Here is a 20442-nt window from a genome sequence, read left to right on the forward strand (position 1 = left end):
TTTGAAGCGTGAACTCCACTGCCTGCTACTTCTGTGGGGACACCATGAACATGTCCAGAGGAATACTGCGAAATTCCAGTGCATACCCTTCGCAAATCACCTCCAGGACCCGCTGGTCCGACATGATCTCAACCCACGTCCAATAAAGGAGAGAGAGAGAGAAGTCCCCCTATTTCCTGTTCCAGAAGGTGGTTCGGCAAACCTTCATTGTGAAGCTTGGAAAAGTCCACCACCCGAGCCCGCTCCTCCCTTGGGCTGCTGGGGACAAAAGGACCGAGACCTACCAAACGGCCGAGTCTGCTAAAATGTCATTCCTCTGTAGGGTTGAAAATGCCTGGAACCCCTGGAAATGACCACTCATATCAAAAGGGCGTGTAACTGTTTCTTATCCTCCGTCAACTGAGGCATCGGAGACTCTCCCCACTTACTGGCCAGTTTCTCCAACTCGCTCCCAAACAAGAGCGAGCCTTTAAAGGGCATCTTGGTAAGATTGGCTTTGGAACCTGTGTCAGCTGACCAATTTCACAATCAGAGCTGACACCTGACCGCTATCCCAAAGCAATTCCTCTGGCCGAGATCCGGGCCAAATCACAGCCTGCATCTGCTAAAAAGGTGACAGCAGGCTCCAGAACCACTCTGGAATTCCATCCAGACTCAGCAACCTCCTGAGAGTGAAGCAGACAAGATCTTGCCACTAAGGCACAACAGGAGGCAATCTGTAAATTCATCGCCACTGTCTCAAAGGCTTGCTTAAGAATAGCCTCAATCCTTCTATCATGTACATCTTTCAAGGCCGCTCCTCCCTCTATGGGGACAGTCATCCACTTAGACATGGCACATACCACAGCATCCACTTTGTAAAACGCAAACTTTCTTGCACAGCCAGATCCAGAAGGTACGGCCTTCCAATGTCTGACCCCCTTTAAAATTTGCCTCTGGGGCATCCCATTCCAGATCAATCAATTCCTGGATGGCTTACATCACCAGGAAAAAACAAGAGGCTTTACTTAAGGAAACCAAAATGGGTTTCTTCTTCAGCTCTGACATAGCATCCAAACCAGGGACACTCAGCTGTTTCAAGGTCTGGGAAATCAGAGCCGGCAGTTCATCTCTATGAAAGAATCTCAGCATGGTTCAATTCAGTTTCAGCCCCAGAGGAATTTCCCCATTTTCCAGGGAATCAGGATCAACCTCATCAGCAGCACCATCTGGATTACTGTTGGGAACACCCACAGGGAGCCGAGACAAGCCCTGGTGCTTAAGCATTAGACTGGAAGAGGAAGGAGCCACCGGCTGAGGGTCGAAGCGGAGGACTACACCTGAAAAAAGGCTTGTAAACCTTGAAAAAATTCCACCCAAGAAACAGCGGCCAAGTCCAGACCAAGCCCAGAAGGAACTGGAGTTGGTCCTACAGAACTGCCGCTGGGCCTACAGAACTGCCTTCGCCAGCAAAGGAGCCAGTCAAGGGAGAACCAGGATCTGGCATCCCCCAGTCAAGGCCATGACCAACCCATCATCAGAATGGGAAGAGCCAGGCTTAGCAAAATCCAAGGACGACAACTCTCACTGAGCGTCTGAGCAGCACTGACACAGGTTAGAAGCCAGGTCAGGCTGAGAAGCCCTAATATGAAAGGCAACACAAATAAGAAGACGCTTAGGCTTCTTGCTTACTGGTGCCATCACTGCAGTAAATGTGAGTCAGAACGGCTAGTGCTCAAAAATGAAATGCACCCAAAAAATAAGTGCCTAGAAGAAAGTGTGGCAAGGCGCACACACAACCTGTGCGCCAAGTTAAGGGCATAAAAAAAAAAAGTTTGTGCACGTAAAAAGTGCGCACAAAAACCAAGCGCATAACGCGTGCGCAGAGCCGACACACTGCGCACACCAATGGCCTATAGAAGGTAGCAGAACACGTACAAGAGTGCGCGAAAACGGTCGCTGCGGCCTACCATGTGGCATGCAAGAAAAAAGCCTAAGTGCGGGGCCTAGCCCACCGAGGGCCGCTCAACCCACCAGGCTACCCAGTTCCCCAACCCCAACAGGAGCGGGAACAAACGTCAGCACAGCGAGCCAAGACCAGAGACCAGAGGAAATCCTGAAACCCCTCTGTCTCTGATTCAGGTAAAACATATGGGTTTTTTTGGGTTTTTTTTTAATAAACCTTACCTGAGCTAAGCGCTTACTGGCTGAGTACAGGTTCGGTCTCAGGCTGAGGGGGGAGAGGGCATCTGCTGCCACCGCCACGCTCGGCCTCATGCACCTGTTGCCATTCAGCTGAACTAGCAGCTAAGCCTATGCCGGGAAACCCAGCTACCGGACCAAGGCACACCTCTGAGGGACCATGGAAATTGCCTCAGGAATTTTCAACTAGGGGGGGGGGAACTTTAGGTATCACAACAGAAGAGCGGGGCTTTCTTTTCCTGAATTTAGAATTTCAAATAGCTCAAAGCAATCCCCACAGCAAGAGGCACATCCACCATCTGCTGGAGACAGAGAATACTGGCAGGCTGGGGTCACTGCAGGGTTATATATACTGTGACGTCAGCTTACTCGGGCTCCATTTGCTGGCAGGGGAGCATGAACCAACAGGTCCTGAGTCCATCTGTCTACACACTAGGAAATTCTTTTTTTATATGTACCCACAACCTGCTTATTATCAGATGATCCAGGCAGTTTGGAGTCATTTTTATCTGCGTGCTCTGTATTTAAATACAATTAAGTTTGTTCAGCTTTTACAACCACCTCTCCATTGGGACATTCTAACTTACTTGGTATACTTTGAAGATACTTCCCTCCGAACTAAGCACTGCTGAGCGACTGGCAGCTTTCCCACATATTCTATATAAAAGCTGTTCTATCTCCTTTTTAAAATTTAATGTCAGCAGCCTGGTTCCACTCTGGTTAAAGTGGAGCCCATTCTACTGGAATAGCCCTCCCCCCCTTCCCATTTCCTAACAAATCTAAAACCCTTTTCCCTGCACCATCATCTCATCCATGCACTGAGATTCTGTTACGTGGCCTGCGCATGGAACAGGAAGCATGTCTGAAAATAAAATCCTGGAGGTTCTAGATTTCAATTATCTACCTAACAGCCTATATTTAGCCTTTTAAAATCTATGTGTTTTTTTTATTTGACAACTGGGTGATTAATGTTAGTTAGTGAATGACCAGCAGCAAAACTAAAATTAGTCAAAGGTTAAAATAAGAGTTAATTAATATTATTTTAAGTGACTACTTGACTTATTTTGAAAACTTTCCTCCTACTGGGGATGATAATCTATATTATCTCTCTCTATTTCTCTCTACCTATATATATAATGAGACAGTGTGGGTGGGAGATGGGGTGAATGGGAGGGTGAGAATCAAACTAGTTTCCTAGAAACCAGTACTCTCACCTTCTCAGATCAAGTTAGTGACCTTTGCAAACTCACAATTCAAGCACTGGCTAAGAAATACTATCTTTTATTAGCTCAGAGAATCAGTCTATTTTCCAGCTATACAAACAATTCTAACACTAGCAATCAAATACCGATCTAAACATTAGCAAGCAATTCTAACATTGGCAAACAAATATTAACCTTAAAACTAGCAGACAATATAAACAGCCAGTCATACTAGGCAACCCTATTCATGTACAAATATTTTCTGCACTATCAGACAACATTATGTACCGGTATATTGTGTAGAAACTGGATTTCCACCATTCCCAGTATTTGCCCCATATACTATCATACCCTCTGATTTACCATTAAGAGCATATGTAATCTGTTCTCCAGGGCATGTTTTAACAGCAATGCCTTGTGTAACACACAGCCATAGAAAGTTCTGCCTGTGAAAGGGCTAATTCGGCTCTTGAACATACTGAATTACTGCTCATGATTAGCAGAGGATACTCTACAGGTCACATCTCTAGCAGGTGGGAAGAAGCAAGGGGAGCTTGGCCTGCAGCTATCAGCACCATACAGAGATAAGTTATTTCCTTCAGCACAGACAACTGAATTGACCAAAACGAAGACCTTCAGAGCTATATGCAGCTCAAACTGTCCCATGCCACAAAACACCAGGTTCATCAAGAAGATTCCTTCCAAGGTAATCCTACACCCAACAGTCAATCTTCTGGTAAAAATAAAAATGCAGGAAAGCATTTGAAAAGTACATTAATATAGTTATTCATAAAATAGCCAGGAGGAAGGGGAAGAGAATGTTTAGAAAATGTGAGTATCAAGCCAAAAGTTTAAGAAGCCACTCTACTTATTCTAACACTGAGCCTTGAGAGGAAGCACAGTTGAAAAGCCATCCTGCACAGGAATGCACATGGACATTTACGAAAAAATTATAATGAAAGCGACAATACAGACAAAAAGTAATGAATGTTTGATAGTACCAACAGTATGCTTCATGTTGTACAAGGGATTCAGTTACATGGGAGAAAACTATTTATTTGGCTACTTATTCCCTAGTTATTAAACTGCTCAGCAAAATCAGTGAAGCAGCACTAAATTTTTATTTTTGGTGTAACGGCCGCAGTCAGTTTTATTATTTCCAAATAACAAAATACTATCCTAGCATACCCGAGCCAGACACCCATAAATAAATCAGGTTGCCCCTATTTCCAGCCACCCACTAGTAAGGCAGCAGCAATGGTTGGGCTGGCCCTCCCCACCCGCCACATTATGACCTGTCCTTTGTTGCCCTACGGCCTTGTAGACCCAACGCGAAACAAGGCCGTGCGGCCGTTATTTTGTCAACCCTTGCCATGAAGGCTACTGTAAAAGTCATCTCCAGCCAATAAAACTTCACACTGGCTCGGGTACCCCACCCTGCCTACTAGCTGCGACAATCAATCATAACAATAACCAAACAATTAGAGAAACTAGCTGAACATTGGAATCTCTCTGTGCACAATATAACACTAAAATAAACAGATATTTTGCCCCAATGAGACAATCGAAGTTTCCCCTTTCCCTCTTGATTTCAGTGTTTATTATGACTTTTAATTATATATATTTTTTGGCACTAGGATAGGCGGGGGGGGGGGGGGGGGGGGGAAATGTTGCTCTGGCTGGAAAAGGAAAGTGGTGAGGGCACATGCTAGTATAAAATCCAGCTGACATCAGAAACTGCTGGTCCTTCCCCCACCAGCGTCGTGCAGGTAGGACAGATGCATCATCACGACTCTACTGAAGGTGTGGTGACAGGAAAGGGTAGGCCCTGAGAGGATCAGACAGCCAACTTCCATGGTATGTGGAGGGGGTGAGGGGAGTTAAGGCCATGCACACCATGCCAGGCTAGTTACGGGCTCAGGGCAGCTGGCACGGGCCCGCGTTAAAGCAACCAAAACATACAAAAAAGTAAAAACCAATAGCAGCAATGCAATGCATAATGGGGCGGATTTTAAAAGGGTTACGCGCATAACCCTTAAAAAAAAAAAAACCCTGCGCGCGCCGAGCCTATTTTGCATAGGCTCAGTGGCGTGCGCAAGCCCCGGGACGCGCATATGTCCCGGGGCAGGGTGGGGCGTGGCCTGAGCCTCTAGGCACAGCAGCCATTTGCTGCTGTGCCCGGGATCGCGGGCCGGCCATTGGCCGGCGTAACTTCTTCAACAAAGGTAAGGGGGGGCTCTAGGTAGGGCTGGGAGGGGGAGCGGGTTAAGTAGGGGAAGGGAGGGGACGATGCAGGGGGTGGAAGGAAAGTTCCCTCCGAGGCCACTCCGATTTCAGAGCGGCCTCGGAGGGAATGGAGGCAGGTTGCGTGGCTCGGCGCACGCAAGTTGCACAATTGTGCACCCCCTTGCACGCGCCGACCCTGGATTTTATAACATGCGTGTGGCTGCGTGCGCATGTTATAAAATCGGGCGTAGATTTGTTCACGCCGCGTTGCGCGAACAAATCTGCCCCAATGTTTTTAAGTTATTTAGTACCAAACTATCCCTAACCTGGGTGAAATAAAAAGGTTTTCAAAGCCCTTCTAAAAGGTAACAGCTCCAATAACACAAACACTGATTATGGCACCTTATTCTACCCTCGAGGGACCACACAAGAAAAAAATGCAATCCCAAGAAGTAGCTGAACTCATTATATTAAGGGATGGAATCTTCAGCAGAGTTTCCCCTTCGGAATGCAATGTGCAGATTGGTACATGCATAAGGATTAAGGAGGCATGTATATATCTACAAGTGATGAAGGCATGTTTTAGGAAACTGTATTCTTCAAATAAGAGGGTCACCACAACAATAAATACAAAATGTAAACCACTTCATAAAACATAGACCAAATAAAATACAGCAAAGACTCACAATTCAATGGATGGAAGATCTGGAATGGCTATAGCACAGAGGTCTCAGATGCAACTGTCAGAAGACCACCCCCTGAAAAATGTGTGTGTCATAGATCCAAGTTTGGTAATTCCTGTAAGAAGCACTAAGTGCACGCCAGGATGGTGTTTAACACAGCAAGGACAGTGAAGACAAAAAGATTATACAATTTAGCAACACAGACTGGCTCAAAACTATTGGATCTCAAAAAACGACCACCACAGCAAACAGCGATCCAATAGAATCAAAAATCAATCAAGAGCAACAGAAGCTGCTCTGTCGCTGCAAAAATATGTTTTACAGTAAATTACTTAACAGATTACTTTATATGAATTCAATGATGCTCAGTCAACCTACACTCTGTGGAGCTATTAATTTTCAAAAAAGATTTTTAAGAAAACTGAAAATATATTTATAGGAGGAGTGGAAGGTTTCATGTATAGGGTAGGTGTCCCAGCACCAATATACAATTGGTTATAATCATCAACCTACCACCACCTCCAAGCAAACAATTTAAAAAAAAAAATTTTTTTTAGTGAATTGAAATTGAAGTCCCAATGATATTCAATGGCATCCATGGACTGTTAGGTGTTTACCTTACTCGCGGGGAAAAGCGATGTGATCTTCAAACCACTGTTCAATTTAAAGCGGGTGCATGAACGACTTCCCAAGTCTGTTGGTTGTTTTTAAGTGTTAAAATACAATTCCGACACAAACAAGTTCATGTTTCAGACGACAGTCTTTCTTCAGGGGAATATGATGTCAAATGTAACCAACCTTGTTGGATTCTAACCTCACGAAAAGTTGTCCTTCACATCTGCTGAATGTTGGTTGGTTACATTTGACATCATATTCCCCTGAAGAAAGACTGTCGTCTGAAACACGAACTTGTTTGTGTCGGGATTGTATTTTAACACTTAAAAGCAACCAACAGACTTGGGAAGTCGTTCATGCACCCGCTTTAAATTGAACAGTGGTTTGAAGATCACATCGGTTTTCCCCACAAGTAAGGTAAACACCTAACAGTCCACGGATGCCATTGAATATCATTGGGACTTCAATTTCAATTCACTAAAAAAAATGTTTTTTTTAATTGTTTGCTTGGAGGTGGTGGTAGGTTGATGATTATAACCAATTGTATATTGGTGCTGGGACACCTACCCTATATATGAAACCTTCCACTCCTCCTATAAATATATTTTCAGTTTTCTTAAAAATCTTTTTTGAAAATTAATAGCTCCACAGAGTGTAGGTTGACTGAGCATCATTGAATTCATATAAAGTAATCTGTTAAGTAATTTACTGTAAAACATATTTTTGCAGCGACAGAGCAGCTTCTGTTGCTCTTGATTGATTTTCAAAACTATTGGAGCCTGCTCCAATTTTCAGGATACTTACTGCTATCTACTCATATGTCATTTAAATCATTTACCTACTGATACTCTTCCACATAATTTTTTTAAACAATGCTGCAAATCTGATCACTACAACTTATTAAATCTTTTACACTAAAGGACAGAGATAGTCTTGAAGAATTCTACATTACATAGTTACATAGTTCATGATTGCAGATACAGATCGAAATGTTCCATCCAGTCAGCCCTGCAAGTTGCTTAGGGTAGTAACTGCTATCTCAGGCAGGTACTCCCATGCAATAATGTTAACTTTAGGTGTAGCAGCAGTTACTCTATTCTTCCAATTATATTCTCTAGCCACAAGGAATCCTCTGTCTTTATTCATGCCCTTCTGAATTTCATTAACATTCTTGACTTCATCACCTCTTCCAGGAGGGCCATTCCATGCATTTACCCCCCTTTCCATGAAAAAATATCTCCTGCTATTGTTCCTGGGTCTTCTTCCTGGAGTTTCATATAATGGATCCCTAAGTTGTACAACTTCCTTCCCACTGGAAAAGCTTTGGGGTAGATTTTCAAAGGGTTATGCGCATAACTTACACGCGTAACCCCGAAAACCTGCCCCTGCGCGCGCTGAGCCTATTTTGCATAGGCTCGGTGGCACGCGCAAGCCCCGGGACGCACGTATGTCCCGGGGCTTTGAAAAAAGGGGCGGTCCTGAGTCCTCCGGCACAGTGGCCATGCCGGGGGATGATGGGCCGGTGCGAGCAGGTTACGCCTGCCTCGGGTAGGCGTAAAGAAGATAACTGTTGCGACAGTCGCTGCCCGAAGTCTCCACTCCGCCCACCTTACCTCTTTTGCGACTCCCTCTTTGGCTAATGGAAGTTTAGCTGCCGCGGCGTCATCTTGCCGACCTCCTCCGGCATCCCCGGACTGGCTAGACGCTGCCTTCTGCCATGTTCTCCTGAAGCCTAAGGGTGTGTGCGCGGCACAGCCCCGACTCAAGTACCAGCTGTGGTGTGAACCTCAGGGGTGTCCCCCTGAGATGACGTCATCCTCACCGGATACTTAAGGTCTTCGTTTTGCTAGCTATTCAAGTTAGCAAAGGTTATGTTTCTTACGTTTACCTAGCTTCCTCCAGATATCGCTGTGGATGGGATTCGCTCTCCGCATACCTTGCTACTCTGCCTCCTCGGACTTTACCAGGGGTACCCGCTCCTCAGGGGCCTCGCTCTATCTCTTGCTTTTCAGGTCACAGTCTGGAACCGGTACTCACTCCTCGAGGGCCCACATTCCCGGACCTGCTACCGAATACTACTTCTGCCAGAAGTCACCGCTGCCTACAACACCAGTGAGTTACCATCTCTCTCTCAGAGCTTTCCCTGGAACCAGGTACTCGCTCCTTGAGGGCCTACTTCATACCAGCCTCTGGGCTGCTTCAAGAGACTATTGTGTGAGTGTTACTATCAAGGTTCTGTTCCTGAACTCTGCATACTCTGCCTACTCACTATCTCAGTTTCTCTACAGCTCAGCCATCCTGGGATCGCTGTTCCAGTGCCTGAGAGACTACAGCCCAGCCGGGCTCTTCCAGCTCACTACTGCCGCCTCTGGTGGTTCACTATACAGTTTAATAAAAGATCTAGTGTGTGTCTGTCTCCCAACTCTGAGCCTGACCGGTGGCCCCTCTCGGGATCTTCCCCCGGGGTCGTGGTCATCTGCCACCGGCCCAAGGATCCACCCAGAATTATCACAAATAATAACAACAAAGGTAGGGGGGAATTTAGGTAGGGCTGGGGGGCGGTTTAGATAGGGGAAGGGAGGGGAAGGTGGGGGGGGGGGAGCGAAAAGAAAGTTCCCTCCGAGGGAACGGGGAAAGCCAATCGGGACTCCTCTAGGGCTTGGTGCTCCGACCCCGGATTTTATAACATGTGCGCGGCAGCGCGCACATGTTATAAAATCAGGTGTACATTTGTGCGCACCGGGTAGCATGCACAAATGTACCCTGCACGCGCTGTTTTAAAAATCTGCCCCTTTGATTTTAGAGCATCATTAATTCCTTTCAGGTATTTGAAAGTCTGCATCATATCTCCCCTGCCTCTCCTCTCCTCCAGGGTATACATATTTAGGTCCTCCAGTCTCCTCTCATAAGTGTTTTTGGTTGCCTCTCTCTGGACTGCTTCCATCCTGTACTTATCCTTTATAAGATATGTCTCCATAACTAAACACAGTACTTCAGGTGAAGCTTCACCAATGACCTGCACAGAGGCATTATTACCTTCTTTTTTCCTGCTGGTATGCATCTCTTTATATAGCCCAGCAAGCCTTCTTGTTGCATTGCTTTGTTGCCTTCAGATCATCAGACCCTATCACAGCAAGGTCTCTCTCCATGCACATCAGTCTTCTATTCACCGCCATGCAAATGGGATAGGCAGGCCTGGGTCTGATTGGCCTGCGACTTTAGCAAATATGATATGCATAATGCCAGACACTCACGGAAAAGAAAATGTGCCTACATGTGCCTGCATATATATTTTAAAACATTTACAATATATTCAACTAATGCAAATTCAATTTTTAAATAATCTATTACAAGGTTATTTTTTTAATTTTCATTTTTCCAGTGCTAGATAGCTGCCTCACATCCTCAATTATTCGACAGAATAGGTGTGTAGTAAAGCTCCCCAAAATGAATACCCTGTGCTTAGCTTTCTGGAGGGACAGCTATAGGTAGGAACAGCAAGGGTCATGGCATCAAACCCTTGGCGTCTATGCTTTAACTACCAATTACAGTGCCATAAAGTGCTAAATTTTACTATTTTTGGACATACAACTGAAAGATAATAGATTGGGTAATGCAGAAAAGATACAGGTAAGTTGCTTACCTGTTCTTCAGTTCACCAGTCATGTATATGGGTCATGCGACTGTGCTTGACACCAAGCAAACATTCTTGCAGAGCTTTCTGAACAGGCAAAATCATTTCCCTATCCATGCATGGCAGTTCCATGCTGTCATGGCCCGACAGTTTTCCTCATTTTCATACAGAAGTTTTGACTCGGGGAAGAACAACTTAAAAAGGGGAGGAGGAGGTATTTATGTGACTGGTGAACTATCATCTTAAGAGAATACCTGTTACAGATAAGTATATTTGCTTTCTCTGAAAAAAAGTAGTTAAGTGACACAAATTGGACTCCCTAGCTAAGGGCTGCCTTAAACAAAAAATAAACCAAAAAGAGAACAAAACCCACCAATGCATAGAAAATATTTTTGTTGAGATAAACCCTTCTCCTCTAACAATAAAAACGGGAAGACATCTCAAAATCATAAAAATGGGCCTTAGAAGGCATGGAGACAGAGGTAAATGGACAGCCCAAACATATTGGCCTGCCAGGAGAGCATATCCAGGCAGTGATGGGAAGGGAATGTATAGACTGACTGCAGGTTACAGTCTCAAATCTTCTAAGGGTAGACATAGACTTTAGATGGGTGACCAACATCCACAGGGATGCTGAGATACATAGGAAGATGCATAATCAGAAGAAAAAAGGAAACGATAATGCCTCTGGGTAGATTGTTGATGAGGCCTTACCTGTAGTACTGTGTTCAGTTCTGGAGGATGTGCCTCCAAAAGAAAAGAAATAGGATAGAGGCAGTCCAGAGAAAAGCAAACAAAATGATGTGGGGTTTGAAGGACCTAGATGCTTATACCTTAGAAGTAAGGAGAGATGGGAGGGTTATGAGAGACATTTAAATATCTGAAATGTATTACTAATGTACAAGAAGCAAACCGGTTTTCAGCAGAAAGCAAGTGCGGAACTAGGGGTCATGATACAAAGTGCTAAGGAGGTAGACTCCAGAACAATGTCAGGAAATATTTTTAATGGAAAGGGTTGTGAATCCTGGAATGCCTTTCTGGAAGAGGTGATAAGAGACAAAAACATTAATTAATTCAAAAAACAGTGGGACAAAGGATTCCTGAAGACAAAAGGATGGATTATGGAAGGATTGTCGGGAAAGGTTTTTTCTTTTTGCTGATGATTCCAAAAAAAATACACCAGGGTAGACAGCCAGGAAGGTGTAGAAAACATGATCTAGGGTCTGACAGAGTAATGTATTTAGGATGCCAAAATCCAAGATATAGGTACAATGTAAGGGGCGAAATTCTTCAAAGCATTAAAGAGTGGGATCTGGAGGTGATCGTATTTGATGATCTTAAGATGGTCAAACAAGTAGATAAGGCGATATCATGTATTTTTGTTCATGCCTTGATTGTTCTCTATTGCCTTGCTTTCTGCTATTAGGACAGAGTTTTCCAAACTTTTAGCCAATGTGTCCACATCTTATCACTTGAACATTCACATGCTCCCAGAGGACTAACAACAAATTCGCAAGGGTATGTGGTCCCTTTCCAACAATTACTCTGCACTCAAGCTGATCCTCTTTCTCAACCTCCATCCTCTCCACTCAATCCTCTTTCAACTTCCACCCCCATAGAGGACCTCATCTCTTAACCTCCTTCCCCCTCCAGCGGATCCCTCTCTCAACCTCTGCTCCTCTAGCTGATCCCCTATTTTATCCCCCAGCTCATTTTTTCCTCTTTCACCTACTCCAGTCCTTTTCACATCCTCCTAGTTGATCCTCTCGGAACCCAAGTCCTTCCTATAACCTTTAACTGATCCTCTGTCATTTCCTCCCTCAAACCCCATCCTCCCCTCCTCCTCTCACATCTTCAGCAACTCTTACATCCCCCAGTTGATCTGTCATTCCCCCACCAGCTGATCTACTTCTCAAACCCATCATGCATCTGATCTCTTCCTTCGAAACAGCCCCTTCTCCTACATACCCCAGCAGGATCATCTGCAACATTTTAGGGTCCTTTGTTTTCAGTTTTAACCGATTTTTGCCCATAAATTCCCAGATTTTTCCAAAGATGACAATCTGTTTAAACCAATATTCACCTTAATGTTAGGCTGATTAAAAAGCTGCAGATTTTAAGGCTTCCAGCCACTATTGTGGGCCAATCGCATACTGTGTTTCAAGTCCCATTCCCCACCAATGAAAGTGCTCACCCTCCAGTGCTGCCAATGCCATGTTTCAAATCCTGCTTTCTCATCCTCCAAACAGCCAAATTACCTGCGGTCTAGTGCCACAAATGCATTTGAAGCAGGCCCTGTCTACCAGAAGCACTTCCTGGCAAGTTCCCTGGCCCTGCACAAAAGCAGAAGTGTAGTGCTGCAGAGCATGGGAGCCTCAGTAAGAATGCTCCTGAAGGAGAGGAGAAGCCTGAAGCCATCAGTAAGGTTGAATACTGTTGGGAGAGTTTGGTGAATGGAGGGGGGGGGGGGGGGGAGAAGGTTCTTGGCAGGCTGGGGTAGGGGAAGAGAAGGATATGCTAGGTAAGGATAGGGATGGGGAATCTGCTTCATATTGTTTTATGGTCCTGACTTCTGTCCACCAAAATAAACTGATATTTACCTGGAAAAAGAATGAGTCTTTTCCCCAACTGATTTTTTTCCTTGTCATAATAAACCCTGATAAATTCCCAGGAAAAATAAAGAATAATAAAAACTGAAAATGAAGGCCCCTAAACATTTTCCTTTAGGCCTCAGGTCAAAGGTGGATGACAACTACTGGGATAAGAGGGCAATCTGATGACAGGTGCAACTTTCTGAAAACAATTTTGAATATTGTCTTGAATCTCCTCTGGCTGCTATTGCCAAAAGACTCTCCCAAGTTTCAATCCAAGTTTTGCTTCTATGTTCCAGTCTCAATCTACTACTATGGATGCCCTAAATCCAGGCCCAGTGAAAGGAGACCTTGAGGAAATTTCAGAGACAAGCCAAAACTATACGTTGATCCTGCCCTGAAAATTCTCTGCTGACATCTGAGGAGCCCCCTTTGTCCTTCCTGGAAAAATCTGATGGTGCCTGGGTCAGTTCCAGGCCTTCATTAATCATTGCTATCACTAGTTCCAGAGGTATCCTCATGACTATCCCATTGACAAGGTCAAAGTGGGCCTCATATGCAGCCTCTTTAAAGGACTGGCCTTACAAAAGGGCTGTCTCCCCTGGCAGTATGACAGCCCAGTCTTGGACAGCATAGAAGGGTTTGTGACTGCCATGGATTCCCATGTTTGGAGAACCAAATGGAGGACTATTGATTAAACTTGCACCTACTCCAGCGCCTTTTTGCACTGACAACTCCAGCTTTTCCAGCAACTTTGCTCAGGCAGCACAGGCTATTCCGGTGTCCTCATTCCAAGTAGCACCAGCTCCTCCAGTGACTCCATTCCAAGTAGTGCCAAATCCTCTGGTGACTCCAGATTTTCAAGTGTTCCCTGCACCAGTTGCACCAGCAGTTTTAGCAGCTCCACTTCAGGCTGTTCTAGCTCCAGCTGGGGGGTTTTTTTTGTTTGTTTTTTTTTTACAGTTGCAGTTGCAGTTCCTGCATCATTGAATCCAGCTCCAGTTGCTGTGGCTATGCTATATACAGTGGATCCTGTAGAAGCTCTAGCAGCCATCCTCCACGACTTAACATTTGGCTACTAAGTTTCCAAGACAAGATCTTGTACATCTGCTTTCATCTGGTCTGTCTTCTCACTATTTTCCTGGTTCTCTTTTTTTTTATATTGGTCTCCTTTCTTCATCTCTCTCACCTGTCTCTCGGATTTCTTTAGTCTTAATTCTCTCCATTTTTCTTCTTCAGCTTTCTCCCTTCATTACTAACACTTAACATAGGAGTACCAAAACTTTTCAACAGAAAAGCCACATAGGATACTTCCAATCATAGAAAGTGAAGGCAGTAAGTTTCTTCTCAGAGTTTGCTGAGTTGTGAGGAAGGGAGGAGATAACCTCTCAGAGTTGATTACTGAGAAAGGTTTGAGAAAGGGGACCATGTCTGGCCAATACCTGCCTGCTTAGGGAAGCAGGGGACAGGGAGGGTGGACGGATGGATAGATGACAGAATGGGGTGTTTTTGTATGCGTATGGTACACTCTCACTCACATCCCCATGCACTCTTGATCCCTCTCTACTTCCTTCTCTTCCTCTTGCAACATCCCAGATTTGTGGCATTAGCCATTGGATATCCTAATCCAAACAGAGACACTTGGTCTTGGTATCTGGGTTATAATAATGAGAGCATTTCTACGCCTTCAAAGCCTGGATCCTTAGGGGATGATGTTGATGCTCCCCTCCTCCACAGCTCCAAAAAGATGGTAGAGCAGTTGAGAGCTCCAGAGACCAGCATCCTTACCTGGCTTTCCCTGGTAACCTTGAAGAACCCACAGCTCGATACTGCCAGTGTCTTTCTCCCTGTGGCCTGTAATCTCCCTTCACAGCCAAAAAATCCTTATGACTGTGCTGCAGCTTCTCTCTCTGCCTTCAGCCCAAGTGGCTCCATCTGCAAAAGCAATACAAATGACAGCAATGCATTACACAGCCAATCAGTGGTGGTCTTGCACCAGCATGCTCCGTCCACGCTGCTCTGACGTGCTGCCACTTGCACTTCTGACTTCAAGTACCTAAGTTGGCGGGAGTACCAGAATGTGCTTCCAACACTTCCACTGCAGATCATATCAAGCTTCTGCTGCTGGGGGCCGAATGAAATTCAATCAAGGGCGAATCCAGCCCTTGGACCATAATTTGGGGACTTCTTAACTTAACATCTCTCCAGCCCAATTCTCATCTCTCTATTTTCCACCCCTCTACTTCCCTGTCTTTTTCCCCACCGACCCCTCTGAGTCTTCCATTTCTTCTTCACTGGCCTTTCTGTCCCCTTTCTCCATTCCATACCTCCATCTCCCTAACTTGTCTCCCCCCCCCAAACTATTCCCAGCTTTCCATCTCCCTACCTATTAATCTCTCTCTAGTAAGCTCCCCTTCCAACCAAACTCCCATATCCCTTCTCTTTCTCCCTTCAACTTCCAGCCCCAACTACAGACTTTGCTCTCCCCACCTCTCAGTTACCCATCTTCATACCTACGAACCTGAATCATGGTCACCCTGAGATTGTGGTTCATTAGCGCAGGAGAAAGGAATGAGAGGAAGCAATAATGCATATCAACTTTCTCTATTCCACTCCCTCCCTGCTAATCCACATTCTCTGTCTCTCTGCCACAACTTTCCCACATGCCCACCCTCCCCACCAGGGATGACCCCAGTATTAGAAACAAAACATGATGGCACAAAAAAAAAAGACTGTATGGCCCCTCTAATCTGCGCATCTGTCCAATTAATTTAGCATTATAATTCCCATCACTTCCTTAGAGATCCCCTGTATTTATCCCATGCTTTCTTGAATTCAGATACTGTTTCTGTCTCCACCACTTCGACTGGGAGGCTGTTCCTTGCATCCACTACCCTCTCTGTAAAGAAATATTTCCTAAGATTACTCCTGTATCTACCCCCCCTTTCAACCTCATTGCATAACCCCTCATTCTAGAGCCTCCTTTCTGTTGAAAGAGGCTCACCTCCTGTGTATGGAAACCTCTGAGATATTTGAAGGTCTCTATCATATCTCCCCTATCTTGCCTTTCCTTTAGGGTGTACATATTTAGACCTTTAAGTCTATCCAAATATGCTTTAGAACGAAGACCACTAACTATTTCAATACCCATCCTTCGGATTGACTCCATCCTGTTTATATCCTTTTGAAGGTGCGATCTCCAGAACAGTACACACTATTCCAAGTGAGGACTCGCCAAGGACCTATACAGGGGTAATATCACCTTCCTTTTTCTGCTGACCGTTCTTTCCCCTATGCAGCCAAGCATCTTTAAGGCTTTTAATATCGCTTTATCCACCTGTTTGGGCACCTGAAGATCATAAGATACAATTATCCCCAGATCCTACTCTTCCTTTGTGCTGAGAACATCATCTCCAATACTGTACTTTTCCCTTGGGTTTTGCATCCTAAATATATTACTCAGCATTTTTTTTAGAATTAATTCTTAGTTATCAGACCTCAGACCATTCCTCAAGCTTTGCTAGATCCTTCCTCATGTTTCCACTACTTCCTGGCTATCTACCCTGTAACAGATTTTAGTATCGTCGGCAAAAAGACAAACCTTTCACGACAATCCTTCTGTTATATCACTCACAAAAATGTTGAAAAGAACCAGGCCAAGGACCGAATCCTGAGGCACATTGCTGGCAACATCTCCCTCCTCAGAGAAAACCTCCATTTCCCACTACTCTTTTTCACCTCCCACTCAGCCAGTTTCTAACCTACAGTCACTCTAGGTTCCATGCCACGGGTCCGCACAGAAGACTTATTTATAAGTCTTCTGTGCGGACCCGTGTCAAAGGCCTTGCTGAAATCTACGTCTAGGGCACTCCCTTGATCCAACTCTCTGGTCACCCAATCAAAGAAATTGATCATCCTTTTAATAAGATTTACCTCAGGCAAAACCATGCTGCCTTGGATCTTGCAATCCATTGGATTCCAAAAATTGTACTATCCTCTGTTTTAATAGCAATTCCATTAGTATATTCACCACAGAGGTCAGACTAACCAGTGTATAGTTCTCAGCCTCCTCCTTACCTCTATTTTTATGAATAGGAACTACATCCGCCTTTTTCCAGTCCTCTTGGACTTTTCCAGACTTTATAGAAGAATTGATAAGATCAGCCAGCAGAGCTGCTAGGACATTTCTAAGTTCCCTTAATACCCTCGGATGTATCCCATCTGGTCTCATCGTCTTATGTATTTAAATTTAGTTAGCTACTCATGAACACACTGTTCTGAAAATTGATTGAGGTTTACCTCACTTCTAATTTTATTTGTGTTTGTTTTATGTGGTCCTGCTGCAGGCCCTTCCACAGTGAACACTTAAATATCTGTTAAGTCATTTTGCTTTTTCGTCAGCCTCTATATATTCCTCCTCTTCACCTTGGAGTCTCATAATGCCACTTTTGCACTTCCTTCTATAACATATCTAAAAAAAGAAAAAAAAAAAGTCTTCCCTCCCATTTTACCATATTTACTATTTTTTCTTCTATTTGAATTTTTGCATTCCTGACTACTTTCCCAGCTTCTCTTAATTTTCCAGATATTCTCGCCTGTCTTCCTTTCTGCAATCTGTTGTAGTTTATGAACCTTTTCTCCCTTACCCTTTCAGCTACTTCTTCAGAAAATCATAACAGTCTCTTTTTCTTCTTCCCTTTATGTATATTCCTAACAAAAATATTAGTTGCCCTTATATCATCTCCTTTCAGTTTTTCCTACTGTCCATTCTGCTTCCCCTAGATTTTCCCATTCATTAATGACTCCTTGAGATAGTCCCCCATTTAAAAAAAAAAATGTTCTTCCCCTTTCTCCCTACCTGACTTCAGCATTTTCTTTGCACCCACCCCTATGTAAGTCACAGCTCCTTAACTTGTGCACCCTCACTCTACTCTTGAGTTTCAAATCCTGAATCATAGCTGCAGACTGAGTTGTCTGTTTTTCCCCTCATGCTGGTTGCAGGGTGTGTGCTCCAGGCTTACTGTTCTCCTCCTTTTCCCTGTAGGTTTACAGAATGGGAGTGGCTGGAGCAGGAAAGAGAGAGGCCCAGAGCTTTTTAATATTTCATTAGAGACACGGAAATTGATCAAAGTCACTGAGTGAAATCCAGAGAGTTTCCAGGTATGGTCATCTTTCCAATCTTGTCATTTCTATGGCAACTGGAGAGCTGCAGCTGAGCAAACACCAGAAGTGGAGTGGAGGAGTTGCCTAGTTGTTAGAGCAGCAGGCTGCAGACCAGGGAAGTCAGAGTTCAAATTCCACTTCTCCCAGTCATGTTCCTTATGATCTATGGCAAGTTGCTTCACTCTCCATTGCCTCAGATAAAAACCAGAGGGGAAAATAGCTTACTAACACCTCAACTCGATATTTTTCCCAGCACTAAACTACAGTAGAGTAAAAGTTCCAATGACAACCCCTTCACACAGAGCCACCATCTTTTTAAAGTCCAGAGCAGCCCCCCCATCAACATGTGTAACCTCCCTGTTGCCTCTAGAGATGCTCCTCATAAAAAATAAATTCTTAAAATTGTAACACCCCTTCCTTTTAAATAAATTTCACCCCAGTTTCAAACCCTCCCCCTGACCCACCCCTCTTCAGGCATACCTAGTGGCCTGAGTACCCCCTAGGCTCCGGCCCACTACCTTCTCCATTCTAAATGACATTGGCCAGTCATCATACAACTTATGTCCTTAGCACGTGATAGGTGTCTAACTTATATCACAGCTGGCTGGCACCATTTCGAATGGAGAAGGCCCAGAACTAAGAGGCACTCCAGGCCCCACTAGTCAACCAGGTATGCCCAAGGGAGTTGGGGGGATTCTACAACTGAGGGATGGTGAGAATTAATTGAAAAGGGATGGGGTTGAATGGATGGCAGGGGTATTTTCTGCATGCTTTTAAGATTTTTTTTTACAAAAGCCACCACTAAAGACGACATGCAGTACACACAGGGATCTCACAAGACTCCTGGGTGGAAGTTTACACACAGTGTGTGTGTGGGGGGGGGGGGGGGGGGAGTGGAGGGTTGATTGGGACAATTTGGTCCTTTAACAAATGGTGATTATATATGAGGCAAACCAAGTGAAATACAAACAACACGCCAAAATACAATTGATCACTCAGTTTCAAGCGATATGAGTATAGTCCAGTGAATAGTCATAAATGAACAGGTAAAGACCATCAGAACTGTGCAGCAGACAGCATACATAACTTCCTATGCAGTTATGTCTGATACATGGCAATTACAATCACTTGGTCTTAATGTGTCATTGTTCCTAATTTTTTTTGGGGGGGGGGGGAATTTTTTCACTATTGCACATAAAAACAATAAAATTCTTGGAGAAACACGATGATGGGACCAAAAGAATGTTCTTAATTACTTAACTTGTATCAATGTTGATCATCCCAGACACTGGTCCAGCGTTTCGAAATGAACCATTTCTTCATCAGGGTAACACTAGTTACCTGAGATGGGCCTATGGTTACTTAGTGTGATTAACCAAAGTCCAAAATACTAATTCTTTTTAGGGGACAAATTGTCACCTAGTTGTGTAATTTAGATGTTCTCCAAAGTTCTTCTCCTTAACTGCTGGAGGTCTGCTGAACCTCTCAATGGCGTTATTGAGCAGTAACGTCCTTTGCCGTTCCTCCTGTCATGACTACTGCTCCCATTATGATTAGCGGAGTGTCTTGAACTCATGGAGGAAGTATGTAGTCGTGTATGCGTATTTTGTCGTACTTTTTAAGAAAGTGCCCAGAAGCATCAGGATGCGCATTAGCATTCTGATGCTAATGCGCATCATTAGTTAGCTACAACTCCTTCATAGTTGACTTTAGAAAATAACAATTTGCAATCTTTCAGCAAAGCCATGTTCTTTAATTAAAACTTACTAGTAATGAGCTCCTTTGCATTAATTTGCAAAGCATTTACATGCATAGCTGCTCATTACCATTTTTGGCTATATTAGAGGTAAAACCATGCTTTACTACTGTGTTAAGGCATTTATCATGCAGACTGTAAGCTCTTAGGAAGAGACCTACCAATGTAACTTGCCCCGATATTGGATTTGGAATGTTAAGTAATTAAATCAAAATCCAAGCACAGGAGTAGGACTCCAGAGAGGCAGCTAGCCAGAGAACTAAGAAGCAGCAGCATATGCCTTGGGGACAGTAGAAGTGTTTTGCTTCCTGTCCCTGTGACTGCCTCCTCTTCCTCATGTTTCAATGCAGGCTTCATTTCTATTCAGGAAGCACATACCATAGGGAGACAA

General features: G+C 44.3%; 1 protein-coding gene across 7 annotated transcripts in view; it reads right to left on the bottom strand.

The window, feature by feature from the left end:
• Positions 1 to 20442, bottom strand: part of MICU1 (mitochondrial calcium uptake 1) — a 512953-nt gene that overhangs the window by 438043 nt on the left and 54468 nt on the right. For 5 of the 7 annotated variants that reach the window (XM_029609121.1, XM_029609118.1, XM_029609119.1 and 2 more), the window contains exon 2: positions 14921 to 15067. The exons of the other annotated variants lie outside the window; for them this stretch is intronic. The gene's annotated coding sequence lies outside the window, so the exon portion shown is untranslated. The remainder of the gene's footprint in view (positions 1 to 14920; positions 15068 to 20442) is intronic. 7 annotated transcript variants of the gene reach the window in all.

The sequence above is a fragment of the Rhinatrema bivittatum genome, chromosome 7 (genome assembly GCF_901001135.1).
Source record: "Rhinatrema bivittatum chromosome 7, aRhiBiv1.1, whole genome shotgun sequence".
In the NCBI taxonomy this organism is placed as follows: domain Eukaryota; kingdom Metazoa; phylum Chordata; class Amphibia; order Gymnophiona; family Rhinatrematidae; genus Rhinatrema; species Rhinatrema bivittatum.